The sequence below is a fragment of the Lagopus muta genome, chromosome 12 (genome assembly GCF_023343835.1).
Source record: "Lagopus muta isolate bLagMut1 chromosome 12, bLagMut1 primary, whole genome shotgun sequence".
NCBI classification, from domain to species: Eukaryota; Metazoa; Chordata; class Aves; order Galliformes; family Phasianidae; genus Lagopus; species Lagopus muta.
Window position 1 is genome coordinate 7624305 of NC_064444.1, and position 17700 is coordinate 7642004.

A 17700-nucleotide genomic window follows, 5' to 3' on the forward strand; every position below is an offset into this window, starting at 1 on the left:
GCAAATTTAAGAATTGGCTCTGTCTGATAGATTTTAGAGAGGTAAACAGAAGTATTGTTGGGATGAGTCTCTGATATTTGTCCATGGAAGACTTTGTATAAGATATTCTTAACCAGCTTTAAATGTCAGTATGATAAATATTCATCTCTGATTGCTTTTAAAAAAAAATTGTTTTCAAGAAAATCCTTCAGAGAGTGAGGCCTTAGCAACTGTTAAAGATACCACAGGATCAGTCAAGCTATTCCAATTTATATCATCTAAGGCCTAAAACAGACAAACAAACAAACAAACAAAAAAGTGGTTTTTAAAAGAAAACTCGCTTACGCTATCTTTAATTATCAGTGACATGAAATTATCTGGACATGAAACATAGGATTGGGTTGGAAGTACATTGACATCATGAGGGAGGAATAGATATTTCACTAAGTTTTACCAACCATACGCGTTATCTAAAAGACAGAAAAGACAAATTATTATTTTGATAGGAAAAATCCCAAGCAAATGGGGAGACATCTGCTCCATTTAAAAACCAATGGAAAATATTAGTACAATAAAAAGAAATAGTGCAGTTAAGAGGGGGAATGTAATTTGTTGAAAATGTTCATCAGCTTTGTACATCTACTGATGTACTTTTCTCCATCAGCAAAAATCCAAATAATATTATAGTATGCTTAAAGAAATTATGTGTTTTTTTTCAAACAGATCTACAAACTCAACAAAATTAACATTAAGTGACCACAGACATTACAGCCATAATGTCACTGTTCTTTCTCTCTTGGGCTTTTAGGAAGTAGAAAAGACAGACTGCATCTATGGAAAAAAAAAAGCTTGCACATTTTCTTTTCCAAGGAAGCGGTCTCAGTTTCTGAAGCCCAAAAATTAATAATTTGGCTTAAATAGGAGAAACAACCATGAAGCAATTATATTTTCTGAACTATGTTGTCCAGAATTTTAGGACTCTCTTCCATTCTTCTTAGTATACAGTACATGCATGTGCATATTCTGGTGTTAGTTACAATGTGATGTAGGACTGAGGAGAACTCATTCCAGTCTTGACTATATTACTTTGTACAACTGTGACTCCATAGGCCTCATGTAACAAAGATTACAAAGTTATAGTATAAAGATGAATTCAGGTAAAAATAGATCTGATTATTAACCACTGGTTATCTATAATTTTGTTGGAAATCATAGCTGACATCAGAGATTGAAGGCTGTTCTGGTTCATCTCCCAGTCCTCATTCAAGAGAAAAGTCTGCAAGGCTGGAAATCTGAGGACTTGCATCATTCCACGATCTCCTAAGCACACAGCATTGCTCCTGCTTCCTGACACTGGTTTCAGCAGGACTTGAAAATCATCCATAATGGTATGTGAAATGCATTTAACGTAGTCTCTACTTATGTTTTAAACCTTAAGCATACAGCTATCTGGAATTTTCTAATGAGCATCGTTAAAGGCATCTATCTGAATTTATGAATACGATACCAAGTGTCAAAATATTATGATAATATTGTGTGAGAATAAAATGGTTTCCATATTTTAACCTGCAGGAAACATTTTAGATTATATTTTTCTAAATGAATGTGATATCACAGGTCTTATTCAAACATTTAATTGCACTAAATAAGCATCTTAATTGACATTTCTGGTTCAAAAAATTGCTTAGCTAAGAATGTATTCTTTTACTTGTGAAATCTAATTGGATCACCACAAATCAGAAAGTCTTTCATTTGTGTTCATGCATTTGTTTTGGTTTTGCACAAACACAACTTCATGGATGGTCTCACACTGAGACCACGTATTTTCTAGAGAGGTTTCTCTGTAATTATCACCTGTAAATAAAGGCTTTACATTTTTTGTTGGTGTGAGGGAACACCTTAAAGGCACAAATTGCTTTCACAACTACTTAAATGTAATTGGTGTGGGTGGGGGGGAATTGGTTATTTGTAGTATGACGAAAAATCTTGTACCCAGAGAGGAAAATGTGTTTTATCTCATGGTTTAATGTGTTTCTATAGGGCTTGCTGTGAGATGTTTGTCAGCATTCTGGCTTCCTTGTATCAGTGCCTAGTATTAGATCTTTTCAAGAGAGTATCTCATCCTGTTGTCATTTCACACGTGGAATTGTCAGAACTTCCTGATAAACAAACTGCTCTTTTTCAATATTATTCTCTTCCACCTTGTTTTTCCACCTTTTTTTCAGTTGTATTAAACCGTAACATTAAAACCTTCAAAAACTTATGCATCAACTGGAACATGCTGATCAGCTGAAATAAACTGATATAAAAGCGCTGAAATGTAAAACCTCAGGATGTAAGCTAGTATTACTGGATAGGCTGCAACATTATAGATATACGCAACTCGAATGAATATTGTAATAGAGCTAGAGCAGTGGAGCAGGATGGAGGAGCTCAAGTTTTCATCCTGTCCTTGTTACTTGAGGATGTACGGTCTTCTACACATGAATTTGGATCTCAGCATTCGTAAGGTAGCTTCGAAAGGTTTTCATTCCCTCTCAGCTCCATTTTGGTCTGGTCTTAACAGATTCTTTGTTGATGAGATTGGTCCCTCTACCAGACACAAAAGGTGATGTTGGACTATTGGTGCTGGGTTTCCCTGAAGTTGATGGCTCAGCATTCTGCATTCACCTGATTCAGACCCATAAAGCAGCTCAAACTACAGTTTTAAATTCTTTGCTGAAAGACTAAATATAAAACCCATGTTCCCATGAATTTATAACTGTGCCTGCTCTGCCTGTTTTAATATTGCTATGTTTATTGTGCTGTCTGTCTGCCTATATGAAAACCAGACTTCTCTGGTGGAATGCTGAAGTTAAAAATGAGCTCACCAAAGTCAGGACAAACACAGATAATGCTGCGCTTTGCTTGTCACAATTTAAGCTGATCCTACCATTTGCCATTCCTTAAAAGATACTGATCTCACAACAAGCAGTTGTTGATACCAGATGGGCAGATCTTTCTCTGGAGATAAACATGTGCTTGGACTCCTTCTACAAAAATAATGTCTGGGAATGCTGGCAGAGGGGAGCCCCACAGTTACAGGGCATGAGATTGAGCAGGAGTGCAGGGCTGCTGGAGCCAGAGAACTATTTTTTGGCTATGTAGAGAGTCTGTTAAAAAATGTTTTATAAACAGTTCAAACATTGTGGACTGAAATGTAATTTGAATTAAAATGAAGGTAGTGTGCTATGTTCAAGTACTTAGGGATGAGGTTTGGTGCGCTGGTTGGTAGTTGGATGGCTGGACTAGGTCATCTTAAAGGTCTTTTCCAACATTAACGATTCTATTCTTTGATTGGAAGCAATGATGCTCTCAACTCAGGGAAGAATAGGTTATGGTTTACTTTGCCTCATTATCAGAGATGCCAGAAAGCCATGGGATGTTGTGATGCCTAGATTCAGACTCCGGCGGTTTGATTCCTGGAATCACATCTTAACGATCAGAGTCAGATGAAGGAAGAAAAATTAATAGTGCATATGGAAGTGACTAATTTATTCATTTGATATTTCATGTTTGTGTTCATAATTCTGAGTGAAACTGGCCATCCTGAACTATTCCTGTGAACATTTTTGTAGGGCATAGGCTTCTTGCTGGCCTGTAGAGAAGAAAATTCTCATATTCAGTAGTGTTTCTATGTTTGATTTATGTAGATCATGTAGGTAAAAGCTTTATATTTTAGCTTCTGTGAAAAGATTTTCTCACTACACTATGGGTTAGAAAAATGTATTCAGTCAAGAAAAAAGGTTCTGATGACCCATTAAGAAAATATTCCTTAAACCCCAGCAGTTTCATTTAAATATGTCTTGTTTCTTCAGTCTGTTAATCCTAAACAAGCCCTGGACATTTTTGAACTATGCAACTAATCCTTAGAAAGCTCACTCATGCAAATTGTTGCTTAGAATGGAAATAAAAGATTATACTGTCAGGTTTTATATCCAGGACATGTAGAACTTCACTTTTTAGATTATAGAAATGTCACTACTCTTCTGCAGTAATGAAACATACTTTAACCTTGCATAAATACTGCTTTTCTATGATTAAGGTAAATAGAATGAATAATAATAACATTATGTGGCCTGGATAGAAGGCTGTATGCAGCAAAATGCTGTCCATAAAAGCTGAAATTGGCTTATTTGGTTAAAAACCCTTAAAGTGTGTTAGCACTGCAAATGGTCACAGGAATTTTTTTTTTTTTAAGGATTTTTTAAAAGGTAGCTTTCTCCAGTGATGTTTGTGTAAGTATAGAAGGCCTTTTGATGGAAGAGAGCAGGATTGATTAGCTAATAGAGGTTTCTCCATTTCGTTTTCTTCTATACCTATATGTCTTCCAGCCACAAACTATCACACATGGGTGCTTAAATTCCTTGTGGGAAGAGGAGAGTGAGATCATAGACCTAGATGATAGGGTTACGGTAAATTATTCATCATTGTGATATATTATGATAGCATCTGCCTTAAGTGGTACTTCAGCAACATGAAACATCACAGGTTGTTTTCTTGTTTCTAATAGTTAAATAGACAAAAACTTTGAGACAACTTGTTTATTTTATTTACCCTTTTTTGTGTTTTGTTCTCCTTCCCTTATTTTTTTAGCTTGATGAACGTACACTTTGTATGAAAGTACATGACGAAGCAATGAGAAGGGCATTTACAGCAGAACATTGCTTCCTTTCCAAAACATTATGTAAAGCATCTTGCACACATTGACATTACTCCTCTCATATAGACTTAAAATATGTATTTAAAAACTTTCCCAGGATCTTAAACCATAAATATTTAATTCCCATTATTATCATCAATGAGCTAAAATGATCTATGAAAGATATCGGAGGAAAAAGCCTGTCATGCTGCTTGATCCAGACCTCCAAAAGTACTTCAGGTTCATGGAGATCTTCTGAGGAGCTGATGGCAGCGGGGGGCAGCTGATTAATGGCTCTATGGGCCACTCTGACACCTCTGCTTGGATCAGAGCGATAAGAGACAGCCGGAGTCTGCCACAGCTCAGTGCTTTATACAAGCGAGGCAAAGGTTAGCAGCACTGAGGGATTCCTTTAAGAAACATGAGATACACAGCTTTCTCTGGGCAAGATAATGGCCTGCAAAGGGGAGGAAGAGAGTGAAGGATCATTCTGTAGCACTCAAGCAAAGCAGTAGACAGGACAGATGATGTTGAAGGGTTAGAAAAAAAGCTGGAATAAGTAGTCACAGAGAAATGAAGCTTAAGGTATGGCAACTTTTTTCTTTTTCTTTTTTTTTTTTTTTAAAGAATAGTTTATCATCTTTAAGAGAGCATTTTCTTTTGTCATTCTTTTATATCATAACTTGCCATGCTAAACAAAAGTACACTTGTTAGAGTTATAGCAATACAAAGGTTGGAAACACCTCTGAGATCATCTAGTCTAACCATCAGCCTAGGTCTGCCCTAGACCATGTACTGCCACATTTTCCTTTTTCTTCAACACCTCCAGGAGAAGTGACTGCACCATTTCCCTGGGCAGCCTGTTCCAGAGCCTGACCACTCTTTCCAACAAGGAATTTTTCCTAATATTCGATCTGAATCTCCCCTGGCACGACTCAAGGCTATTACCACTCATCCTATCACCATTACCTGGGAGAAGAAGGCCAACACCCAGCTCACTGCAACCTCCTTTCAGATGGTAGTAGAGAGTGATAAGGTCACTCCTGAGTGTCTCTTCTCCAGGCTGAACAATCCTACTTCTCCAAGGCAAGGCAGAAGGAGTATACAAACCCAGATGTATAGTCCTTATTTATTTAAAATAATGCTCACATTGCAGTGGTGCAAGGAAAATTCAGGTGAATTGGTGATGCTTGTGAAATTGTCAGGAATCACATGCTTCACAAGAAAATGGATAAAATATATTTTAGGTTTTTTTTTTTTTTTTTTCTTCCCAAACTGTGCTTAGAACCCGTGGAACGAAGTAAGTAAATACATAGCAAGTCCTCCTGTAATCAGTTACCACTTGAAGTCATTGGAATATTCTTCGTGACTAAAATGTCATCACACAGATTGTATTTCTGACCAAGCAGAAAGCTTTGTTATTTACAGATCTAACTGTTGGTAAATGCCGTGCATAGAAATAAAGGTGGCTTTAAACTTTGCAAATGTCGCTTGCAAAAAAGGGCATAAAGCAGTCTTGGGAGAATTCTGTAAACAGAGTTTGATCCAAAGAACCTGGGAGTCATTGGAGGGGAAAAAATAATTTGGCTTTAATGAGCTTTGACTTAGTTTTCAAAGTAGTAAATTTTGACACTTTTGGGAGTAGTTTGCATTAGCACAAATGAGCCAGGAGCACAATTCTTTGGAATGGGAATTATTTGAAAGAGATTGCAAGCTGACAGCACTGAGTAAGCATCACTGCTCCCTTTCCAGTGGCAAATGTGAGGGGTGAACGTCCACCAGTGCATGACAACAGAAACTTGTGCTCTGAAAAGGACAATGACAGCATTGCCTAGGTATGTGTGGGCTCAACCCATATTTAAGGCAATTTTTTTAAAAAACAAATGAGCATCCAGTGGAATTTTACTGTCCATCCAAAAAAAAAAAAAAAAAAAAAAAAATTAAAATAAAAAACTCAAAACCAAACACACAAAAACAACAAACAAAACACTACATGCCCTACACCAGTGAAATAGCTTGTAAAATAATGTTTATGACTCCGTAAGTTTTGAGTTACAGATCTACAAGTTGTTGAACATCCCTTTCTTACAGACATGCCTTTAATGTCAAGGTTGCTACAAATAGAAGTCTGTGCAGGGAGTTTTTCCTGGTTTATAAACCTTAAAAGCGCGGTCTCACCAGGGAGAGAGGTTTGGAAATAAAGGGATAAGCTAATTATTTATAATTAGGTCAGACTGGGTAGGCTGATTGCCATAATTAACTTTGCCTAATGACTGTCCTCAGGGATTTCACTTGGATACACCAGGTGAAATCTGGTAGCAGTGGATATTTCTGCTGTGCTGGTGTGAGAGCACTCAGCTCTGGCTGAAGAAATGCATGTGGGAGGCTCCAGTGTGTGGGGAATGGGGTCAGTGTGCTGGCAGCAGGGGAGTGTGGGCTTGGGAGCTCCTGGGCTGGCAGGGAGGGTGCTAGGGGAAGCTCAGACATAGTTAGAGATCTGCGTATCAAAGCAAACTGCAGCTTTGCTAATTGAAAAGGAATCTCTGGAAAATAGGAGTATTCATGTGGCTCAAATAGCTGGGGGGACTTCTTGCAGACAGAGTTAACTGGAATACACAGACTGTGCACGTAAATATTTCACAGAGCAGTAATGAGTCATGAACACTTCCCTTCCTACAGCTTCTTGCACAATTAGCTCAGACATGGTCCTGCGGGATCCCATTCTGGGTCTCTGCCCATCTCTCAGCCTTCCAAGCAGCATGGTGTCCTCCTGCCTGCCCTTGGCATCCTGTAGGGGCATACCCTCCTTCAATCCACTGCTCTCTGATCTGTCCTCACTGCCACAAAGCATGAGTGCTTCATGGGGGAGATAGTGACAGTGTCTCTGAGACACTGACAGATGCCCACTGGGGGCTGATTGGTGTTGCCCACTGTCTAATGTAACATGTAGCTCAAAAAAAAAGTGGCTTTTAGGCTCTGCTGACCTCAGGTTCAAATGCATATAGTACTCTGAGTCTTTCATAGTATTCACTGTAGGGTGAGGGCAAATAGATATGCACAACTGCTTTTCTCTCATTTGGACAGTATCAGAGAATTGTAAGGACTGGAAGAGACCTCTGGAGATAGTGTTCAACCCTTGCTAGAGCAGTTTCCTGAATTAGGTTACACAGGAAAGCACTCAGGCAGGTTTGAATATCCCCAGAGAAGGAGACTCCTTAACCTCTCTGGGCAGCCTATTCCAGTCTTCTGTCATCCTCACAGGGAAGAAACTTTTTCTCGTATTTGCACAGAACCTCCATGTGTTTCTTCTCATTGCCTCTTGCTCTATTGCTGCACACCACTAAAATATCATTGCCTCTCTGCTATCTTTTTGGACACTTGACTGTGTGGGTTTTATTCTTTGAGTTACAATAGTTGTCTGAGGTAGCAAAATGACATGGTTGGAGATGGTTCAAGATTCACAACCAACACTCAACCAAAAGGCAGCACTTGGTTAAAAAAGCATTCTTGGCATTGATATAGATTTTCAAATCACATATTGCTTTCATTGAAATATTCATGCCCAAGAAAAGCTAACACAAAACTTAATAAGAATCAAAGCATTTAGTGTTGACAGGTTCTAAACACATTCCTGTTTTCCATTTGCATTAGTTTTCATTGGGAAGGTTCTCTCAAGTTTATGTAAACTTTCCCTCTAAACCCCACCAAAACCTACTGAAATCCAAAACAAAGTGTTTCTTTCTTCTAATCCATTCCTGCATCCCTCAAAACACTTAAAAAAAATATTGTTCTCATAAATCTGACTTTCTTTTTCAATCCCAAAAGGAACCCGCCAGCCACTTAATTTTGAGGCAATTTGATCAAATGCAGTCATCAAATGCAGCCAAATGTCTTGAGGATATTATATATGAGGTCCTGAGACAAGAACTTCTTAAAATGTTGTCTATACTGTGACAGTGTGCAGTCAATGACTACGTTTGGGTGCTGGGAACAGGTTTTCATCTATTACATTGACTCACCCCAGGTGAGTCAGTCTCACTCATATTTTCAGTGCCATGTAGAACCTATGTTAAATATTCTGGATGGGGCTCTGAGCAACCTATTCAAGCTGTAGATGTTCCTGTTCATTCCAGGAGATGACCTTTAAAGGTCCCTTCCAACTCAGAAGATTCTATGATTCTTGTCTGTTTCCCTCTTTGAGGGAAAACTTCTGGTAAGCTGAGTTTTAATTATTGTGCTGGAGATGTCATTACCCTTGACCCAGTACAAAACAACAACATCATTGTCTTAGAGCATGTAAAGAGGACCATTGTAACTTCAATTAACAGGTATGGCTGTCAGCCTGGAAATCTCACACTGACGCCAAGGGGTATGTGGCAGCCCCTGGAGAAACTGTAAACTAAATGAATGAGTTCTATTGAAACTGGTGCTAAAAGAAAAGACTCACATGCTCTTAACCAACACAGGATTGTTCATTATTTAAAAAAAAAAAAAAAAAAAAAAAAAGTGTCTCCACATTTTAAACTAATGATGACTTTTAGGTATGGTGTAATTATAGCACCAGTGGGAACCCATATGTTACAGAGCTCTCAAATGTAAAGGTTGTGCCTACAAAATGAGGCCATATATTCCCATTAGTTGAAGCAGTTGATTTCCAGTTATACAATATTAGTTTTAATGGTGAGACTATTAGAAAGACTATGAATTTTTTTGCCACTGATCTGTAGTGTTAAGGTAGCACACTTTAAACTGATCAAAGTTGGTGAGAGAGCGACATTCATGCCAGCAAAGTTATAAATATGGTGAATCTTACCGTTGCTATCCATTAGTTAACATTAGAGTAACCTTGGAGGAGTGCTGGTTTTGTGCTGTCAGCACAGTCTGCCCAGCTAGAGGATAAAGGATTAGCAAGAGAAATTTTGATGAGGGTATTTACTACTAATGACTGACTTCAAAATTGCCTTTTATCTACAGCTTTTCAAAGCACTCTCCATTCATTAAGCCTCATAAAACCTTTGTAGAATTGGTAGAAGATATAGAAATGCAGATATCTTTGAGCCAAAACATACAGTAATACTTTGACAGAAAAGGGCATCAGTACACACCAAACGTTATTAAAAATAGGAATTGCACAGTTCTATGCTTCAGTAATTAGAGTTTGACCAGGACAGGGAAAAAGTCCCCCTCATAAGAAAAATGGTGTGAAAAAATCAGGAAATAGTGCTCAGAGCTTCTGCTTCATGTTTTAGACATGTGGGATTTATGCAATGATATATTAAAAAAAATAATAATAATAACATGAATGGTGCTTGTTTTTTTATTGTATCAAAATCTGCTTCCCAATCTGCCATCCCCAGGAGCTGAGGAGGAGTCAGGCCTTCTGAAGGGATGAGCTGAAAACATTGAGTTTTAAAAATAATAAATCTTCAACCGCCTTCTTTTTTGCCTTCAGAGTCAGATTTCCATTCCTCTGCACCCAAAAGGAATACAAATTAAAGACAAGAGATAGAGAAAGAGATAAAGAGATAAAGAGAAAGAAACAAGGAAGAAAGAAGGGGAAAAAAAGAAAGAACAAGGGGTATCCATAAAGATTGTCAGTCTGGTGATAGACTGGAAAAACAGTCAAATGATTCTCTTATGACAAAGTCACGATAAAGCAACTTTTTGGGGTATTTGCTTTTTCTTTTATCTACACTAGTTACTACTTTTTAAATAATCATCTAAGACTTTTTGTGTTGCTGTTCAAATTTCTGGTTGCCTGAAGTACCTCCAAATTCAGCAGTTGCTATAGGAGCAATGTTTAAAGGATATCACCACAATTAGTCAGTCCTATAAAAACAAGTAGTTTAATGGCATATAACTGAAGGCTGCCAAAACATACAGTAATCTGTTGGAAATCTAAAGTTATGTGCACATGTGTCAGTGTGAGTCAATGATACGTGCATTAAGAAATGTTGAAACATTTTTATTTGGAAATGCACAATGGAACAAGTTTCACAGGATCTCTGGATATCTTTGAAAGGAATGATGTAAAAGATAACAGATGGGGTCTCTTGCAGAACCAACAATGGACTGACCAAAGAGATATGGAGTATTTGTGCATCGGTACATTGTACATGAAGACACCTCCCCACAATGATCACAATACTCGATAAGAATGGCTGCTCTCACAGTGAGTAAAATATTGCATCCAATTTCTTTAGGTGTCAGAAAATGTTTTACTTAGTTCATTTTCTTATTGCTTTATCATTTTAACTCATTAAAATATCTAGAAATTAATGCAATATTAAGTTATTAAATAGATAATTCAGAATCTACTAGTTAAATGGTTTGGAAGGTTGGATGAGCACCAGAGTTGTACAAGTGTCTCTTGAGATGTTCAAGACCTGCCTGGATGCCTACCTGTGCTACCTGGTGTAGGGAACCTGCTTTGGCTGGGGGGTTGGACTCGATGATCTCTGGAGGTCCCTTCCAACCCCTACAATTCTGTGATTCTGTGAAGTGTAGAACTCTCCCAATGGTTTCCACAGCAAATGTATGGAAATTTCTCCTTTCATTTTGGGTGGGTATGAAAACCCTCAATAATCTAATGCAAAGTCTTCATCATATCAACAATAATTAATAATAAGGTCTAACAAAAACAGAAATTAAATCTCTGCTGGGTACCTTGGCTTGCAAGTGAACATGACGTTAGAGGATTTTGTTTTCCAGGGCTGTTAAGCTGTAAATTTGTTGATTTGAGCAAGAGGGCGCATTCTTGCTCCTCAGCAGAGTGCAGCAAGCTAAATTTCACTTTGCAGTTGTCATGCTGGTTAAAATATTCCCCTTCTGCAGTGTTAATCTATTCTTTAATAGCCTGGCCCTGGCCATTGAAATTCACTGTAGGATTTTTTTCCACCCAGTTTGACTCACAGCATTTTCAATTATTTAGATAGGAAACGAACAAACAAGCAAACAAAAAATTGCTTAGTTCCACAAGAAGAGGGAAACTTTCAGATAGGTTGATGGAGCACAGATCTTACAGGGGGGAACTTGGGAAATGCTTTGAAAAAAAAAAAGGGCAATGCAGATTTAGTGTTCTTTTGAAGCCCGCGCTAGGCACCAACACGACTTTGAAGTCTCTAAAATGCTTCTTTTATATATTATTGGCACACAGCTCAGTTAAAACACTCAGCTAATTTTTAATCAGAGATATGAAAAGCATATAATAAGCATGTGGGTTACTTTCATACAGCTTGTTGGCCATGGAAGTGCTGCTGAAAAAGGCAGCTACAATTCCGGTACTTACTGTGACTGTAATAACTGCAGGGCCACAAACTGTGAGGTGCTTCAGCTGGGAGATGGCTAATCTCCAGGGAGCGTTTGTTATGAGAATAACGTGTTTCCCAGCTCTCCTCCCCAAAAAGTAAGCATAAGAAGAGGGTCTCCCAAAGTAACTTTATTCCTTTATTCTGGCTTCTGAAATTGAGCAATGCATGTTCACAAAATGTCTGTGATTTCCCAAGTCAGGAAAACTTGTTTAAGCTCCTCTAAAATAAATATAGATGTCATTGTGTTGAATAATACTGAGCCCATTCCCATCCTGTCTTATCTCATGGCAGCAGCTCTGTGCTCACCTTGCCGGTGGGGGCTGATGCAGAGCCTGGGTAGGGCACAGCATGGATGGGCACATTAAATGCCTAGACTCTTTAGGGAATTTAGCTGCCAAGTACTAACAGGTCTTTTCTGAGCATCTGCAAACTGAGATTTATTTTTTTCCCCCCTCCAAAGCTTATATGTTTTCTACATTTGGATGGGTTTTCTTAGAAAGAGCAATGTGTAAATCAGTGGCGGCATGGTTATCCATGTTGCCAGTTTTCACATCCCTGCTCCATATCATAGCTGTGCTGAAACTTCCTATCCAAACTGCTGTCAGTATTTAATCTCGGCTCTGAATTTTTTTTAACTGAAAGTTTTCATCGACTCCTTCAAAAAGTTAACTTCAAAGAAAAGAAATCAAAGAAAAAAGCACTCCAAATAGTTTGTTTGGCAATTTATGAATGTGTGTGTCTTGGGAGTGGCTCTCATAGTATGGAATTACGGTGCTGTCTATGGTGTTATTTTGTTAGGACATTTCAATGAGATTGCCAAAGGTGTCTTGTTAGTGCAAGCATTTGAAGAGTTGAGCAGCTAAATCTGTCTTTAAAACCGCCTGTTCATTGTGTAAGCTTTCAACATATGGACTTAAATATCAGTATCAAAGTCATCTATTTCACCTGTCTCATTACAGAAGTATATGTGACAGTTATAAGAATATAAGGGTTATGTAAAATTACATCCACTATTTATGTATTATTGTATCCAACACATATGTCCTTTCCATATGGGATGTTCTCACTGCACGGAACATGGTTGGTTCCAAGAATAACTCAACAGAAGCATTCAACCTTTGATTTTAAAACTGTTATCATCTCCACTTCAACAGCCCACGTTGAAAGGAAATTCCAGATTGTGGGGGGGAAATGGCTGCCAATCTGAATAAGGAGGAATATCGTCAGATGGCAGGGAAGTATTTGTACTAGTTGTATTAACAGAAGCAGTGACCTTTACACACTCCAAAACAAGCCATATGGGCCTTGGATCACAGCAACCGTTTGTCAAGCTAAACTCCTGAATCATTTCAAGCAGTGTTCAAACACAGTCGTAAGAAGTCTGAATACAAAATGCTCTTCTAAAATGCATTTCTGAGAGAGGGGAGCTGCACCAGATTTTTTTAGGTAACTGCTATTTAAATCTTCAAATCCTAGGACAAATTTTTTTGGCATAAATGTTGGCCCATCCATTGTTTGGAATGGAAGGCAGATGGACTGCACTTTACAGTTGCAGTAAGAATCCAAATTGAATTCTCTGGCTTGTTCTTAGGAGAGATAATGAAAGTTGAATAATATGCACTGGCAGCCCCTTAAAACCTTCTGTGAGGTTTTTTTCCTTCAGCAGGGTGAAACTATTCTGCATTAAATCTGTATATGGCCACCTTCTCCCCTAGTGTAACAAGTGATTCTTCCAGCGTCCTTTTGGCCTTTTTACCTCTAAACTGTGCAATCTTTGCCCTTGTTCTTCAGGTAATCTCTATGCTTGTAGCTCCTGCATATGAGCCAGGAGAGCCTGCAGAAGTGAGCACTGATTTAGTATTTAGCTTGTTTATTCATTAAACTGGTGAGAGTGACATGATGCTCCTCAATGACAACAGTAATCTTTAATTAAAACAAACTTAACCTGTATCATAAATTTTCTTAATGGAGAGTAATATACTGAGTTCTGAGTTTGCAGGTGGCAAAGTTATTAATGGAGTACACAGGGTGGCAAGCAGAATACATTTTAAATGTAATCTAGAAAACATGAAGACAGTAGCATATTTCAGGTAAAAACAAACACAAACAACCAAAACCAGAGACCAAATTGTATACGTTACCTTTCCCTGGTAAGCAGCAGAAAGGGAGTGGGGATAGTATAAGCATGCAGAACTGTGCAAAGAGGTGAGGAGCTCATCTGTCAGAAATTCACGTCCAACAAGGCGACTCAGGCAATAAAGTTGTCTGAGTTTAAGTGATGTCAGGACTCAAAATGATAGTGGCTAATTCTGAACTTTCTGATAAAGAGAGAGAAATGAAAATTCTCTGGCAGATATTTAACTCTGAATTTGGTCTATTAAGTCCAACAACCTTTTACCTGGTGGACACCTCACTTCACTACTGTTCAACTGTGAATGAGGAAGCTTTCATGATCTGAGCACTAAAGGATTTATCATGCTTTATATAAATTCTCTGCCATGGCCCCCCAAGGTTGTGACAGCACAGACAGACTGAACCAATGGGCAGACATGACCACAACACAATATGAAAGGAGCCCAGCCAAGAGCCTGTGAACATTTTCTGTCACTATTTTTAAAGATCTGTGGGGTGATGTGAGAAAGAACTTTTAAGAGCTGCAAGGTTACATTTAAAGTCAGCAGTGGTTTAGAGCCTTCAAAATGTTGCTCTGTTTGTCATCCTGAACGGAGGTGTTCACAGCTGCTGGACCCCAGTACAGAACATTTCTAGCACCGATGATGCAAGGCAAACCTCTTCCCCACACTGCCTTGTCTCCCGTATCTTGGCTTGGTATTGGGTCTCCATTGTGATTAACTGGTAGCTGGAGAACAGAGACTGAGGAGAGCATTGAGAACAAAGTCCCTTTAATACCTTAATAGGTGCTCAGATTGCTCGTCTTGTAGTTTCTCTTCATTACTGTGTACCTAGCTGCCACCGTTTGCTTTTTTTTTTTTTTTTTTTTTTTCCTGAATCTGTAGTCCTTTCCTCCTTAAAAGAGCTTATAATACAGATAGTAATCTGCAGGGAGAAGATGGTGGTTTAGGGTAAGATTCCTTTTCTTCCCCTGCTGCCTTATTTGAGTACCTCTTTTGCTGCCTGTGCTTTACATGCAGTCTGCCATCCTAGAAATGCTTCTCAACTCCCCGGACTATAAAGTGGCTTTGGGTTGGAGGTTTTTTGTGGAGTTGGTCCCAGCATATGACTGATACACAGCAGATCCAGCTGTGCTACTGGTACAGTCAAACCATGGCCAGATGGTGCTGCCTGAAGCATCTGCCCTGCATGATGCTGTACCCCCAGTGCCAGGTGGGAAGCCCTGAATTGCTTGTCGATCTGTGACTATTGCAGTTAGTAATAACCAGGAATAGCTCCTAAACTTTGCACTTGGACTTCTGCAGCCAACGCAAACTGATAGCAAAGAATGATAACGCCTGAGGCTTTTGAGGAGGTCACAAGAAAGGACATAGTCTGGGCTCTAGGAGACAGATTATTACAGTAACCTCCTCAATGCCAAATAAACAGAACAGCTGACTGTTGCTAAAATTTGGCTCACCTCTGTATGTGTAATGGGGAAGGGACATTTCTGCAATGAATTGCTGTCATGTTGCTCTACGTGCTGTGCTGAGAGGGTTAGTTTAGGTTCTGAACTCCATAGGTGCACTGGGAGTCTAATGTTCTTTTATTAGTCCAACTCCTTCTTGACCTCCATGCCAAAAAAAAAAAAAAAAAAAAGGCAGAGACTTCTGCATTACCTCATAACCCACCAAGGGCAAATAAACTTTCAGAAAATCTAGCCTTTCTTTTTCCCAAGTCTCATTAAAACTGAAGTCTCTATTATTACCACGCAGACATTTTGCCCTCTTTATTTTGAAATGGTGCTAATAGCAAAGATTGCTTGCAAAGTTTCTGATTACCCGCTATGGCTGAGAGCAGTTTCCCAGCAATAGTCTCCTTGGAATATTCAGGGTTATGCACAGCTTTTAATTCTTTAAAGAGTTTGGTGATAAGTAGCTTGTTTATGCTGTGATCTCACTTGCAAAGCAGCCAGCAGATTTCTGACTGTGCTCAGCCACTTCCACCACAGAGCAGCTGGTCCAGTGTCACAAACCTGAGTAGGTAATGCAAAACCATGCCATTCATTTACTGGATCTAGCCACCAGATAGTTGTACTACCTAATGCAATCACACCAAAAAAAATGCCTAGCATCTATTCTCTCAGTGCTGATGTGTTGTGTTCAGTAAGATGGCTTCTGACCTTGGGTCTCAGCACTTGGAGCAAGTTTAAATTTCTAAGTGTGAGGGGAGGAAGGGGTGGGATCAAGAAAGACTTACACCTTCCATTTTGACCTACATGTTTACTGTAGTAGGTACTACATGGCTTGATAGTAGGTGCTGACCTGGTTGTCAATTTATAGTGTCTCTCAATGCAATGAATTCCTTCTGCTTTCTTCCTGCTTTTTCAAAAAGTAAATCCTATGGCTTTATTTATTTTCCTCTTCTCTTTTTTTCCTCCTTACTACAATTGTGTATTGTTGTTTACATGAATGAAGCATGCAATCAGTTCTCTTTAGGTGGCCATGATGGAAAAAATATGCTATTTTATCTGTTCATACTGAGTTGCTTAGGTGTTATTGGAGCAATTTTTCTCCATGAAAGGAATTTTACATGACACGGGGCACTTCAGAGCAGGGTCTATAGTGCAGTAGCTGTATGTGTAAGAACATAAAGTGCTCGTATTCTTTCATTTAACGATGTTCCAACACAGTGCGAGATATTAGCTTCCAGTAGTGTGGGAGCACTTAGATTACAGTAGAGTTACCTCATTATACTTACTATTATGACTGCTACCATTTATTCACAGTAGTAAACACTGTGCTAAATAGTAAGCATATATAGGATCTAGGCTTTAAAAAATAATAACACGATTATAAGCACTGAGTAATCTTGAGAAATTGTGTTTAGTAAAAAGAGTTTGCTGGATCATTGTGTAAAGCCACGGAAGTAGATGGTACATAGTTGTCAGAAACCTTTCCCATTGAAATGTAATTTTTTTCCATGTAAAATTCTGAAAGAAATTACATGTTGGAGATTGTGTGATTCACTAGTGTCCAATTCTGCAGAACCTGAGGCAGTCAGCCATTCCGTCTTTGACCTCTTCTGTGACTGCTAGGAAGGGTGACTGATAGTTGGATGATGGTGGTTTTTGAAGAGTAGTTTTCTTCTGTATCAGCGGATAAGACATTTCAAACTTCTAGTAATTTTCAGCCACTCCTTCAGAAATAGCTACACTCTTTCATTTACTGTTGCACTGTACTAGAGCCACATACCACAAAAGAGATAAAATTATGTTGTATGAGTTTTTATAGTTTAACGTGTCCACATTTCCATTTTAGAAAGCAAAGAATATAAACAATACTTTTGCTTCCATGTCTGGATGATGTGCAACAGCTCTATAATCAATAATAGAAAATGTTACTGAAAGGCCCCATAGACCTCAAAGAGATAATGTGAATCAGCCATTAACAGTAAGTCATTATAGAACTTATTAAGTGAAGCCTTGGGGCTGTCATAGAGCCTAAAGGTTGACATAAATTTTTCATACACATTGAACTTTGCTAAATGTGCTTGCATTTGATTAATGATGACTTTTTTCAGTATGCTAATAAGAAGGAAAATACAACTTGGGCTGTG

The 17700-nt window shown here is 38.5% G+C and overlaps 1 long non-coding RNA gene across 1 annotated transcript in view; it reads left to right on the plus strand.

The window, feature by feature from the left end:
- Nucleotides 1–10826, plus strand: part of LOC125699195 (uncharacterized) — a 34811-nt gene extending 23985 nt beyond the window's left edge. Inside the window, exons 5-6 of the long non-coding RNA XR_007379480.1 lie at nt 1195–1367; nt 10720–10826. This is a non-coding gene — a long non-coding RNA (uncharacterized LOC125699195). The remainder of the gene's footprint in view (nt 1–1194; nt 1368–10719) is intronic.
- Nucleotides 10827–17700: the final 6874 nt, after the last annotated feature.